Source organism: Schistocerca piceifrons, chromosome 3, assembly GCF_021461385.2.
Source record: "Schistocerca piceifrons isolate TAMUIC-IGC-003096 chromosome 3, iqSchPice1.1, whole genome shotgun sequence".
NCBI lineage: Eukaryota > Metazoa > Arthropoda > Insecta > Orthoptera > Acrididae > Schistocerca > Schistocerca piceifrons.
This window is the reverse complement of record NC_060140.1, coordinates 479,550,948-479,565,963: the sequence shown is the minus strand read 5'-3', so window position 1 is coordinate 479,565,963 and position 15,016 is coordinate 479,550,948. Positions and strand designations below refer to the sequence as shown.

Below are 15,016 nucleotides of genomic sequence, written 5' to 3'. Positions count from 1 at the left end.
ATCAAGCCAGTCTCAGGACTGAAGACCACAACAACAACCGTATCACACCCATAAATATTTCATGTTAGCTCGCTAAACCTTATTCCGCGATCGAGCACTGATCACCAGACCCGTTCGTCCTCTTTAAACGGTGTCATTGGATGCGGCATGGAGCAGCATCTTGTCAGCCCATCATTTTCCTAGCAGTTGTCAGCTGACCTCTGAAACCGCTACTTCTCAACAGGCCTCACAAGGTTGAATGAATATCGTCTCAGTCCTCCCACCAAGGAAAAAGCACTGCCTCACGAAAAGGTGAAGAAACCACAACGGGAGGAGGAAACGAAATAAATCTTCACGGGCTGCGAGGGCATGTGACGTTATTTCAGCGAGTACAAAATCGACTCAAATTTACAAAGGAGCTGGCAGTATGAGACCATTTATCATTATGAGGTCGCATCCCATCTGGCCTAGACGCATGCACTGATTTGGTTGGGAAGGGGTCATAAGGCCGTTGTATCCTCTTCTGAGGCAAGCTTCCCCTTCCCCTCCCTTACACCATTGTAACTCGTCCTTGATATCCTGGATATCGTCGCTGAGATGGAGCTAACGTCCGAGCTGGTCCCACACATCTTCTGTTGAAGACTGATCTGGGGATCTTGTTGGCAACGGGAGTACATCAATATAACGCAGATATTTCAAAGATGCACATGCCAATCATGGACGAGAACTGCCCTGTTGAAAAATAGCACCACTATAGCGTCGCATGGAAGGTAACACATCAGGACACAGGATGTCCGTGACGTACCATTGTGACGTCAGAGTTTCCTCCATCACTACCAGCCGTGAGCCAAAACTATGCCTGATAGCTCCCCACACGATGACGCTAGGAGTGACACCGCTGTGCCTCTCCTAAACATTGGACCTATTACCAGGTCGTCGCCATACTCGCTGACGATGGTCATCCGTGGTAGTGCAGAAACGCAGTTCAGTGCCGAACACAATGTGATGCCATTCTCAGCCGTCCATGCTTCCCAGTCATGGCACCACTCAAAATGCAGTCGTTTATGTTATGGTGCTTATGGCAGCCTACGTATGAGAGGATAAGTCCCTAGTTCGGCTGCTGCTAGTCCCGGACCAATGGTTGGGATGACACAGATTGTTGCAGGGAGCCCACTATTTCTTCACCGAAGGCAGGTGCAGATGGAGAAGAGTTATAATGTACTCGGCGAACAATACAGTTGTGGTGGTCAGACGTGGTTGGCCGGAACCGTGACAAGTATGCCTGCCCTCATGTTTCCATGCAGCACAACATTGTGCTACTGTCACATCCGAATGCCCCACAAATCTGGGTATTCCACGACTCGACTAACCAGCTAAATAAAGAGCCCCACAAGGTTAGTTTCTGATAAGGCTACCTCACACGAGTGCACAGCGTCATCGTGTCCATAACAGTGATTACTTAACATCTATCGCTGTTAACTGTTGTATACCATACCATAGCTGGTAACAACACTACGCGAGAACAACAATGATGCGCTCTTATGGCCGTTATGTCACAGAGAACTGAAACTCCAATCATTTATGTGCCTGCCAATGGTGTGTAAAAGTACGAAGTTACACTGTCATCAGACCACATTTTGTGGATGCTTCTCTGTCTTGTCAGGTTGTGTATATGATAGTACTGGTAATCAGATACGGTTCCTTCGCACGGTAGACAGACACAACCGGTTTGGGACGTAATGACCCACCGACTCATGGTAGAGAGATTTTAACTACATTATTTACCACGTCGCAAAAATTTTCGATGTTTTCAGTCTGCATTAATGACGTTTAATCATAAACATGTCTGCAGCGTCGAGATCGGTCAGTGTTTTTCGTTAAGTGCCTCATTCTCTCAGATGTCTAGCGTCAGCAAGCTCTGCAGTTAATGGAAATAGTGCTGATTATCTACTTATGTCCAGATACTCAATACTCGAATAATGTAGTTTTAGGATGATTGTTTATTAGTCGTTTGGTGGCCGAGCGGTTCTAGGCGCTACAGTCTAGAGCCGCGCGACCGCTACGGTCGCAGGTTCGAATCCTGCCTCGGGCATGGATGTGTGTGATGTCCTTAGGTTAGTTAGGTTTAAGTAGTTCTAAGTTCTAGGGGACTGATGACCTCAGATGTTAAGTCCCATAGTGCTCAGAGCCATTTGAACCATTCTATTAGTCGTATCGTTCATACTCCATTTAATAAAAAGGACTTAATAATGAACCCTTCTTGTTATCGGGCTTTACACGTTCTTAAATCGTCGAGAAAAACGAATTCTGAGAGATTTGATAGCCGAAAGTGCTGTTACGACCCGAGCGGGAGTTGTGTTGTTATCAGGAGGTTGAGCGAAAGCGGGGATAAGTGATCCTGGGAAGCGCTAATCAAGCATTATTCAATTAACAGTAATTAATTGGCGGAGTTTAACAATCACTCAGTCTTCTTGCCGGCGCTGCCTAGTAGCTGCCCCGCTGAGTTCCCATTGCTCGAAAAGTGCGAGTTCGCACATCAGTGCCCGGCGAGGAACTTGGGAGCGCAGGTCCTGGCGTTGACTGGTCAGTGCGGCGGCCGTGCGTTTCCGCAGCCCAGCGCGGCAGTGCGCTTCTGTCGGAGCGTCAGCGCTGTAGACGAGTGTAGCTGCTCTTAGGCTCTTTCCCAGAATACTGCAGAACACTGCAGTCGGTTGTCGAGATGGCATAAAGATGGAAGACTCCACAACAACGCAAAAGACAGCCCGAGTGTCGGTCACAGCATGAGGCCGGTTAGGCAGCACTTGTACTGCCCCAGTAGCGGCAACACAGGCGCCCAGCGTCCAAGCTCAACAACTGACCGGGTCTTCATCCACGGAACACCGAACCGTCCGCCATTCTCAGTCAGTCACCACTATGACAGGCGGGACTGAGGCTTGTGGACCAGAAGACCACTCCACTCCAGTCGGCTGTGGCCTTGTAGCAGTGGACTCCAAGTTGGCGGCAGTTTGTAGACACTTGCTGAATTCACCCGCGCATCCTGCAATTTAGCAGATATGGTCTTCCATCGGTATCCGTGATACAGATGGAATGGCCTCAGTCTGAGAATGAACTTGAGGAGGGAGAGGTTTTAGAGCAGTCGATGATGTGATTCCCCCCACTCTGGTGACCGAATGTGATCTCGTTTTCTGAGCCTGTCAGCGCTCTAGATTGTTCTAATGTTTAACTTCAGGGTTTTAGGTGGTTCCTTCATGCGAAGTTTGCATCTTGAAAGGCGTTCTTATGACATCTCGTGGTGAAGTTACACATCAGCCTTGTTACAGCAGAACATTCTGTCTGCTCTGCACTGTTGTGAAAGTGCTGAAGCAGTTGTTCTTGGCTTCCCTCTCGAATAGTTTGATGAAACGAGTTCCCATGTTGAAATTCCGTTACGTCACGGCTGCGTAGCCGCCAGAGCCCCCCCCCCCCCCCCCCTCCTCCTCCTCACCGCTTACCCGCTTCTCACCCGGTTTCGAACAAAATTTTATTCTTGCACTTTCTGTTCCACTGCGCAATAGTACAAACCTCGGTGTAGTCTTTAACAGTTCTCTTCGATATGAAGGTTGGTTTGAAAAATGATGTGTTTTACAGCTTATAGCATTATATGGAGGTGTTACACCCCTGTATTCCTCCAACTTTTGAACCACCTTACGCAACCGTTTAGAGGGAGCCCTACCGTTTGTCGTGTACAGTAGACAACGACTTTTCCACATCTATGAATCACTTCTAGACGCGAAAGAAGCGATACGTGGAAAAAAAAGAAACAATCCTAATGATGATGATGATGATGATGATGATGATGATGAGTCCCATACTTCATTACAGAGCGTAGGGGAGCAACGCGGAAGACCCGCGCCGCCTTACTAGACAAGGTCCTAGTGGAGATGGTTTGCCATTGCCTTCCTCCAACCGTAATGGGGATGAATGATGATGATGATGACGACACAACAACACCCAGTTATCTCGAGGCAGGAAAAATCCCTGACCCTGCTGGGAATCGAACCCGGGACCCCGTGCTCGGGAAGCGAGAACGCTACCGCGAGACCACGAGCTGTGGCCAACAATCGTAATAGGACCGGGTGTACAACAGACCTAGAAGCGATTTATAAATCTAAAAAGAGCGAGACACATTGTTATGGAGGATTGGTAGGTAATGCCGTTGTTTATCTACAGTAAATTACTCAATCGTACAGAAAGAACAAATAAGTAGTTGCAGTATTATTTGTCTGTTGTTACACTTTTGTCGAATGCTTCTACAGCTAATTACGAAGTAAGTGTTAAATACACTCCTGGAAATGGAAAAAAGAACACATTGACACCGGTGTGTCAGACCCACCATACTTGCTCTGGACACTGCGAGAGGGCTGTACAATCAATGATCACACGCACGGCACAGCGGACACACCAGGAACCGCGGTGTTGGCCGTCGAATGGCGCTAGCTGCGCAGCATTTGTGCACCGCCGCCGTCAGTGTCAGCCAGTTTGCCGTGGCATACGGAGCTCCATTGCAGTCTTTAACACTGGTAGCATGCCGCGACAGCGTGGACGTGAACCGTATGTGCAGTTGACGGACTTTAAGCGAGGGCGTATAGTGGGCATGCGGGAGGCCGGGTGGACGTACCGCCGAATTGCTCAACACGTGGGGCGTGAGGTCTCCACAGTACATCGATGTTGTCGCCAGTGGTCGGCGGAAGGTGCACGTGCCCGTCGACCTGGGACCGGACCGCAGCGACGCACGGATGCACGCCAAGACCGTAGGATCCTACACAGTGCCGTAGGGGACCGCACCGCCACTTCCCAGCAAATTAGGGACACTGTTGCTCCTGGGGTATCGGCGAGGACCATTCGCAACCGTCTCCATGAAGCTGGGCTACGGTCCCGCACACCGTTAGGCCGTCTTCCGCTCACGCCCCAACATCGTGCAGCCCGCCTCCAGTGGTGTCGCGACAGGCGTGAATGGAGGGACGAATGGAGACGTGTCGTCTTCAGCGATGAGAGTCTCTTCTGCCTTGGTGCCAATGATGGTCGTATGCGTGTTTGGCGCCGTGCAGGTGAGCGTCACAATCAGGACTGCATACGACCGAGGCACACTGGGCCAACACCCGGCATCATGGTGTGGGGAGCGATCTCCTACACTGGCCGTACACCACTGGTGATCGTCGAGGGGACACTGAATAGTGCACGGTACATCCAAACCGTCATCGAACCCATCGTTCTACCATTCCTAGACCGGCAAGGGAACTTGCTGTTCCAACAGGACAATGCACGTCCGCATGTATCCCGTGCCACCCAACGTGCTCTAGAAGGTGTAAGTCAACTACCCTGGCCAGCAAGATCTCCGGATCTGTCCCCCATTGAGCATGTTTGGGACTGGATGAAGCGTCGTCTCACGCGGTCTGCACGTCCAGCACGAACGCTGGTCCAACTGAGGCGCCAGGTGGAAATGGCATGGCAAGCCGTTCCACAGGACTACATCCAGCATTTCTACGATCGTCTCCATGGGAGAATAGCAGCCTGCATTGCTGCGAAAGGTGGATATACACTGTACTAGTGCCGACATTGTGCATGCTCTGTTGCCTGTGTCTATGTGCCTGTGGTTCTGTCAGTGTGATCATGTGATGTATCTGACCCCAGGAATGTGTCAATAAAGTTTCCTCTTCCTGGGACAATGAATTCACGGTGTTCTTATTTCAATTTCCAGGAGTGTATATAATCAAACTACTCCCCTGAATACTAGTCCACTGATGACTCCTTTCATCTGTCGTTCCTGGTGTATTCGTGTTCGTATGGTGTCGTTGTATCAGTTGTTTGCATATCCACAGATCACGAAGTTTCGCAGGAAATTCCGTGTATTACACAGTATTACCCTTACACGGTACAATATATTTCGTAATACATTGAGCGAGTGTCAATATTTTCAAAGCTCTTCTGTCACCTTCAATATGTTGCACAAACCGTCAATACTGCTCTCAGTCAGTCAATATTACTGCATAGTATACATTGAGCGCATGGAGCCCCTTTAGCACTGCAACATTAGGCAGGGGCGAATGGTAATACAGGGATATCTGAATGGGTTAAACGGTATAGCTTGGACGAAAACTTAACCGAAATGTTTTGAAACACTGCATTTTTACGTGGACACTTGAAGTGGCAGTTTTAGGAGGCGCGGGCTTGAAGTGTGAGTGTGCCGCAAAAGACTGATTGTCTGTTTCACTATACATTGTTACGTACTGATAATTTCGTGCGAGAGTACATCAACACACGATTATAACACGAGCTTCGCTAACAAAGTAAAGTAAATAATCCCCCTCGAGAATGCCGTGGCTCAATTTCATAATATTGCACAGGAGACCATAGAGCAGCATATTTAAATAAAACCCCTGAGGCAATTTATAATATGAAAATGTGATTTCTAAGGTAGAATTATCTCGAATGTGTTCTTCAAATGTTCGAATGGACTTTAGTTTGTCAGTGATCTATTATTTCCTCTGCTTTCAAAATACTGCACAATAATATGCACATAATGCTGAACAGTCTTATTTCCAATTAAAAACTGCTGCCGATTAGTTTTCCCCCGAAAAATGGAATAGACAGTGCCACTGTGGGGCCCTATCATGGTCTACGTGGATTAATCCGGGGTTACGACAAACTGCCTCTAGTTTGTATTAACTATGCCTCCTGCTCACGGATGACACTTGATAGTGTGAGAGAGAAGAGAGTTAGAATGACTGTTTTTAACGCAATGTAATCAAGATCTTTACCAATATGCTCAAAAGCAAGTGCACTATCAAGTTACTCGCCGAAGATCTAATTTTCTTAACTGCATTAAACATTGGCTACGAAGGTAGGTGTAGAGCACACTTGATTTAACGCTCCTCACTGACGTTTATCTACATTTTGCGATAAATGAACACACGCACAACACGTCCTGCCACTTATTGAGATTACAGTATCGTAGAAGGGTGATTTTTCCACCGTGTACAAACTCTAGGGACTGATCGATGAGAGGATACGGAACAAAAAAAGTCTAAGGAACTTATTCTAGAAATGCATGTTTTCCATGCTGGAAAAAATGTATTCAATCATACATTGTTACAGAGACTGCGATCTAATATACGCTGCACGATCCAGCCACAGTTACAGTATGTGTTTGAAATGGTTTCCATGTGCCTCAACGCGTGCTTGTATGCGCCGTGGGATGTCCTGCATCACACGTTCACGCCGGCCATGCTGCATCCGAGCACTGTCCAAGACAGCATGAATACGCTGCTCCTGTTTCTCCACATCAGAAATTGGCTCTGCATAGATGATACTTGTGAGATGCCCCATAGCCAGAAATTGCACGGGCTGAGATCCGGTGAACGAGCAGGCCATGCAACTGGATCCTCCGGTCCGATTCATCGACCAGGGGAGACACGATTGAAATGCGTCCGGACGTTAACGGCGAAGTGGGGTGGAGCACCATCTTGTATCAGCAGCTTAACCCTTCGAATAATCAGTGGCACTTCTTCCAGCAGCGGAGGCAAAGTCACCAGCAAGGAACGCGGATAGTTCCGGCCTGTTAGGCGACATGGAAGGAAGACTGGTCCCAAAATACGGTCGCCATTTATCCCGGCCGACACATTCTGGCTGCACCGATGCTGATGATTGGCTGTCACCATACCATGGGGGTTCTTCATACTATTCCACAGTTGACTGTTACAAAAGTTGAAGATACCACCCCACGTAAAGGTGACCCAATCTGTGAGTAGGATGGATGACACAAATACCGGAATCGTAGTTGCCTTGTGAAGAAACCAGTGACAAAACTGCTCCCGATGTGGAAAGTCTGTCGCTAGTAAGCCCTGCATGCCCTGTACTGGAAGGCTAACTGCCTGGTACTGACACGGCGGTTGCCTTCCACAGTGTTAATCACATTTTCCTCCAAGTCTGGTGTCCGAACATTTCGGGTACGTCCTTCATGATTTCCTGCTTCCTGAAACGACCCTGTGTCAGACAAACGTTGAAACACTGTTGCAAACAGTGTGCTGTGGCTGTTGTCGGAGGGGATAGGTCTACTGATTCAACACTGCTGCACTCCGCCCGTTGCCGCTTGCCTTTCCGTAAATAAACATCATGTTGGCAAACCCTCGAATCGAATGCGGAACCACTGTGTACAACGCTTTATCACATCCAGGGGGAAACCAAGCATACTGTAACAGTGGCTGCAAAGTACGGCGCATATTAGACTGCAGTCTCAGTAACAAAGTATAATTGAATAAATTATCTCTAGCATGGAAACCACGCATTTCCGGACATAAATTCATTAGACCTTTTTTTTTTTTTGTTACGTATCTCTCATCGATCAATCCCTAGAGTTTGTACACAATGGAAAAAATCGCACTGTATGACTCAAGCCAAGCAAGAGCTCCCATGCGATAGTTTGTGTGTGTGTGTGTGTGTGTGTGTGTGTGTGTGTGTGTGTGTGTGTGTGAGTGAGAGAGAGAGAGAGAGAGAGAGAGAGAGAGAGAGGGGGGGGGGTACTACACATCACATATTTTGGAACACGAATGGCGACTTGTAAGTAGGTATAAAAAAGTTGCCGTTCCGACCCTGTTAAAAACCTACGTAATACCAACTTTTAAACAATTTTATTGAAAGAAAAACTTTTAACTACACAAATATTTTTTTTTCCTTTCCTTAAGAGCTAAGGGAGCGAGGGTGCCCCGCTCCCCCGTTGCCCGCGAGTGTGGGCACCCTTGAAGCCAAGAGATTTGGTGTACATGACCTTGCGTTTTCGTTGTCGAATTGTACTTGCAGTGTGCGTCGCTGATCCGGATTCTCTGTCATGTCTCGTTTAAGTGCAGTAATTTAATTGCAGATTAGATTAGATTAATTATTCATTCCATAGACCCACAAAAGAGGGGATCCTTCTGGGTGTGGAACATATCAGACAAACACATTACAGAAATGTAATTAGAAAAACTTGAGTTTCATTAATTTTAATGATCCTCAGTCAATAAACAGTAAAATTATGGACATGAATTAAAATTAAACTTGTAATATTTACAGGTTTAATACTTACATCTGCTTTCATTAAATCAATCATTCACACAGCAACTAGTTACTTGGCTATTACAACCAAGTATTGTCAAAAATTAAAGTAAATTATTCATTTCAATGATCCTCAATTAAGAACAGTCAAATTATGTACAAGATTTAAAATTAAACTTCCACTATTTAAAGACTTAAGACTTACATCTGCTTTCCATACATCCATCATTCACTTGGCTGTTACAACCAAGTATTGTCAAAAATTAAAGTATAATTAATTTTCATTAAAGTGGTCTACTGCACTTGTTGAGAAATTCATGGATGGAATAGGAGTTGGCCACCAAAAATTCTTTTAAATTATGTTTAAATTGTGCCTTGTCTGAAACTAAACTCTTAATGGTTGCTGGTAACTTATTGAAAATATGCGTTGCTGAATGCTGGACTACTTTCTGGGCAAGAGTAAGTGATTTTAAATATTAATGTATATTATTCTTATTCCTAATATTGATACTGTGTACTAAGCAGTTAGTTGCAGAGTGGCACGATGTCGCACAGTGTTGACCAAACTGCTTGTTTCACCATGCAGTTACACCAAATTGTTCATTGCGATAAATGTGTGTGTGTGTGTGTGTGTGTGTGTGTGTGTGTGTGTGTGTGTGTGCGCGCGCGCGTTGAGGGGGGGGGGGGGGGGGGGGAGGGTCACGAATGTAAATGCAGGTAGATATCTTTTCTGTCTTATTTAATTTCTACATGCAGTGAACGATCTCAACACGTGTTCCTGAACTACTACAACACAATACTTATACCTCAATTGTTGGGGAGGAACTTCATGTGCCGATCTATTGCCAAATGTTGTCGGCCTTTGTGGCAATTTCTTCTTTGTCCATCGCCTTTCGGGAATGGTCATTAGATGAAACCGAAACTTCCTTCTTAAATGCATGAGGCATGCAATTATGCTTTCCTTATCCACTTCTGTAGACTATTCAATTTTGAAATGTTGGATTTACATGTCAGGACTCATCACCTGACCAAAATGACCAGTTCTCCTTCTCCTGTTGATATTATTTACAATTTCTTCACGTTTCTGACTCTCCCGAGTATTTCGTAGTTTGTAACATAGTCCGAAAATGTCTGAATGTTTGTATGTAGCTCTGTATCTCAAAGGCGTGGAAGTGTTTCATTGGACTCGGTTATTCTTCATGCTTCTTCCCAGTACAAGATATGGCGTTAAAACACCCATAATTTAACTGTCGTTCGAATTAGCGTCGAGCAGAACTGAGAGTTGCCCGCCTCTGCAGGTGCTGACTTGTACAGTCTGTCTGGGAATTGATTACAGATTATTACAGCAAGCGAGCCAGGGCCGTATTTACACGCAGTTTATCAAGAGTGCAGCGTAAATAATAACCCTTAAATTCTTCGTTAAAGGTTGTTCATTCTAATACACCTCTAAAATGCAATATTTGCTGTTAGTTATCTCAAAATTTTCCCAATTAAAGCCAAACCACAGTTTCAGTCCAAGGGTCTATAGCTCCCTAAATACGGAGCAGAATTTCGCAACACACTCCACAGTACTACGTCATACAATAAAATATCGTTAAGCACTATTGTCCGATACACGAACGATGGCGGTTCGCGCAGGTCGAGAAATGGACGGGGATTGTATTGTTGCCATTTCCCAGCGACAGTTACGGTGTACGCATACATTTGCTTTGCGCTTGATGTAAGTTTGTATCCTGCAAATAACGCCTCACTTCAGAATGAAATTTTCACTCTGCAGGGGGGGGGGGGGGGGGTGCGCTAATAAGAAATTTCCTGGAAGATTAAAACTGTGTGCCGAACCGAGACTGGAACTCGGGACCCTTCGCGGGCAAGTGCTCTACCATCTAAGCTACCCAAGCACGACTCACGACCCGTCCTCACGGCTTCAATTCCGCCAGTACCTCTTCTCCTACCTTCCAAACTTCACAGAAGCTCATCTTTGCTTTTTCTTACCTTCATCAATGATCTTCGACTTTGTACAGACACCGATTGTAAATTTACTCTTTTTGCTGATGATACCACTATTCTGCTTGAAACTCCAACCAACAATGACCTAGAAAATAAAGATAATGCTGTACTCGTTGACATCGTACACTGGTTTAAGTGCAATGGACTAACTCTAAATATTGAAAAAACTCAGTTTATGCAATTTCATACATCTCAGCAGGAAAATGAAGTATGCCACTTAAACTGTGGTAATATACTATGCTGTGAATCATCTAGGTTCTTGGGCATTCTAATTTGTGCCAAGTTGAACTGGTCTGTGCATATCCTAGAAATACATAGAAGGGGCCGTGTGGCAACTTATACTCTGCATGTAATCACCCCCATTGGTGACCTGGACCTTGTCAAAGCTGCCTACTTTGGTTATTTTCATTCTGTTACGTCATATGGCACAATATTTTGTGGTAACCAGCCCTTAACACAAAAAAAGGGTATTCACTGCACAGAAGAGAGCTGAGAGAATCATGAGCGGTGTTCATCCAAGATATTCTTGCAGAAATCTGTCCCGAAAGTTACAAATAATAACAGTCACCTCTCAATACATTTTCTTTGATGATTTTTGTTTCTAATAACCAGTCTCTTTTAAAACTAATAGTGAATGTCATGATCATGATACTACGTCAAAAAATGATTTACATAGGGATTTGAAACATTTAAGTATTGTGCAAAAAGGGTGATAATTATTCTGCCACAAAACTTTTCAAATTTTTCTTCAGATATTAAAGATCACATTAATGTTATCTACTTTTAAACGTAAATTAAGAGAAAACCTAATGGGAAATTCCTTCTATTCTCTTGATGAGTACCTGCCAATAAAGGTAAATTGTATTGCCATTGGTATTTATATTCATAAAACTTTGTTTTAATGTGTTTTGCTATAACTTAAACAATTAAGTTGGAAAATGTACTATATTTTCTTTTTCAGTAACTGTTTTATGTTACCTGAGCTATACTTTTGGTTTGTATTTTACTGTCAAGCTTACTCATCATTTTATGGTGCATTTTTGTCATTTTATATACATGTTTTATATCTGTGTTATGTAATCATGACTCATTCCACATCCTTGTGGTTATCACAATACGGATTAATGGAATTTATAATAAATAAATAAACTATGACAACACTGAACATTTACAGTCTTCAGACACGAGAAAGCCTTCGCCGTGTAGGCCAAAGATAAATGCACTTAGGAGTATGCTACCCCTAAGAGTATTATCGAACTCACGTATCTCTCCCAGTTATTTCGTAAACCATTTTGTTTTTCCGGTCGGACTGTGCCTATACCTGCGCCATTGGCATGAGCCTATCACATCATCCATCATTATGGCCGGGGAAACATGGAATTTGGGCTATATGTATGGTGTAAAGGGTATAATTGCAGGTATTTCTAGTGATGACTGAGAACAGTGCACTGAACCACATTTCATCAGTATGTACTTCATTTGCAGACTAATAATCATAGCTAAACGAATGATATGTTTTTAGGTTGGTCACTGCTTTCAAGGACGCATGGCATAAACAAGCTATTAATATTTATTTTGTCGGGGCAGCAGGTCAGATTCTAAAGTGTGGGTGCGTGGACACAAAATGCATTTTCTGTACTGACAGGCATAGTCCACTTTGTAATGCAGTTTCGATCATGCAGAAAACATAAGGTAGTAAATCATGTGATGTGTTTGTGGGACGACTGTCAGAAGCAGAGAAAAACAAGTAAGGGTACATTATATGTCCTATGCCGCCAATGTTAGATTATCGAATTTTGTGACCCATTATCTTGGAAACTTTTTAAGACACCAACTTACAATTTTCCATAATAACTGAATACACCATTCTAGATACGGTGAACTAGGATTATTACTAAAATTGTATTATGGGGCATGTTATCTTTCTTTTTGAAACACTCAGTTTTTTGACAGAATTTTGTAAATAAATGAACATAAAAGCAAAACAACCCAGGATACGTTAATTATTCTAGTTTCATATGTGTTGAATCTCACACTTGACACGCTGTGAAAATTTCATGCCTCTACCATCAGTACTGTTTTAGAAAACAGGTCATTTATTGCCAAAAATGTAGTTCAGAGGTATTGAGGTCTAAAACTTTTTTTATTACAAATTCTTATACAGACTTAACATTTTTGCGTCTTTCGTACACTAGAATTGCCGTGGCTCATAGTCTGTGTCTTCGTCAGTGTCACAATAGCCTAGTGCTTGCCTCCTCCTTTTCTTTCTTGCTTGTTTTGTCATTTGCTGAGCGGCTAACTCACGTACACGAAGCTCATCCAGTTCCCGCAGTCCTTTAGCTGTGTTCTGTCCACATCTTACCCCTTGCTTCTGCACATCTTGTCTTTCATAGTTCCCGCCAGTAAAAGTTATTACACCAGCAGACACTGCTAACTATAGAGTCATAAGGCCAACAAATACATTTTTAGGCACCACACAACATTATTGAAGGACTCATTCACATTCTGGGTCTTCCCATGTAAACACTTCTTTAGTAGCTCAGGATTTTCCAAATCTCTGGAAATAGGTTTGATTGCCTCCATTACTGCCAAAGGAAAAAAAAATGTTTATGTGTAAATTCATGCCCGATGCCAGAAAATTCAGTTTGCCTATATTTACAGCAAGTGTTTGGTGGAGGTGGACACAAAGCATGACATAGCTTTTCATCAGTTGATATTTGATGAACACAGTTCTTCTCAACTTCTCTAAATTGTCACAGTTATCTCTAATAGCCTTCCCATAATATCCCTATAATTCATCAATTACTTTGTCTGTCAGTCTTCCAGCACATTTTATTAACCACCACAAAGACAACAAGAGATAGTTTCAAAAAGAACTTGTGCAAAGATTTGCAGATCAGTAATAACGTTGCCCACAATATCATTACTTTTACCACTGCCGAGAGATATTCAGGGAAAAGAAGCAAATAGGCTACTGTTGGAAAGGTCGGGCCTACGTTGTACAAAGGTTAGGCTACCATTACTACAAAATGTCTCACATACATTTTAAAGCAAAATATGCATTTTACGTGGTCTAAGCATTTGAAATCAATCCTTTAATCACTTGTATAGTATTGCACAATGCAGGAACATGTTTAAAAAATGAAATCATTTTTTACCCTTAAGGCCTAAACTGCAATTTTTGACCACACACAGAATGACACATGATTTCAAAGTGAGATGTGGAAACTACAGTGAGACAAATGCACAGGCAATTTAATGGAGGTATGCCACTGTGCACTTCTGTTTCTTTGACATTTCAATAATTGTTCATTTTTATGACATCCAAAAGGTACAATAGCATCCCTTGCTTATTTCCTCATTGCACACGTTTATAGGCTAACGGAGCACACGTATGTCAAGCGTCTTGTAAACGGTAACATTAAAAATGTCGTGCATACGAGTTGAAAGCTGAAAATGTGACGAACAAGAAACAGCACCAGTAAGCGAACAAGCATTGGCTTCGGAATTCCAGCTTCATTTGCTATCGATACAAATATAGTAGATGTGGAATTAAACGGATAACGAAAGCTTGTTTTTCACATCACTTCTTGGTTGTTCGAAATACGTCCATCGAAAAAAAAAAGAACAACAACAAGGTACATTAACGAGGCCAAATGTATCGTATTACTAGAGCAAATACGCATGTAGCAACAGAAAAACGGTAGAAATTGCCTTCTTGACACGATATTATTCCTGTAAGCACTGTAATTTTTAGTATTTAAAACAGTTGTTGCTTGCACACGCCAGAGATGATGAGCAAGAAACAAACGTAAGCAGTAGTCTGCTAAAGTTTAGTGCTACTTAAAACGGCGGCAGGCCCCGCCCACTCTGGCTTCAACACAAAGTACAGTGGAAGTCTATAAGTCTATAGTTGACACTATAGATATCGATCGCCCTTCCTTTTTTTTTTTTTTACCTC

General features: G+C 43.7%; 1 protein-coding gene across 1 annotated transcript in view; it reads left to right on the top strand.

The window, feature by feature from the left end:
* Nucleotides 1-15,016, top strand: part of LOC124789700 (N-acetyl-D-glucosamine kinase) — a 195,234-nt gene that overhangs the window by 117,213 nt on the left and 63,005 nt on the right. The window lies entirely within an intron of this gene.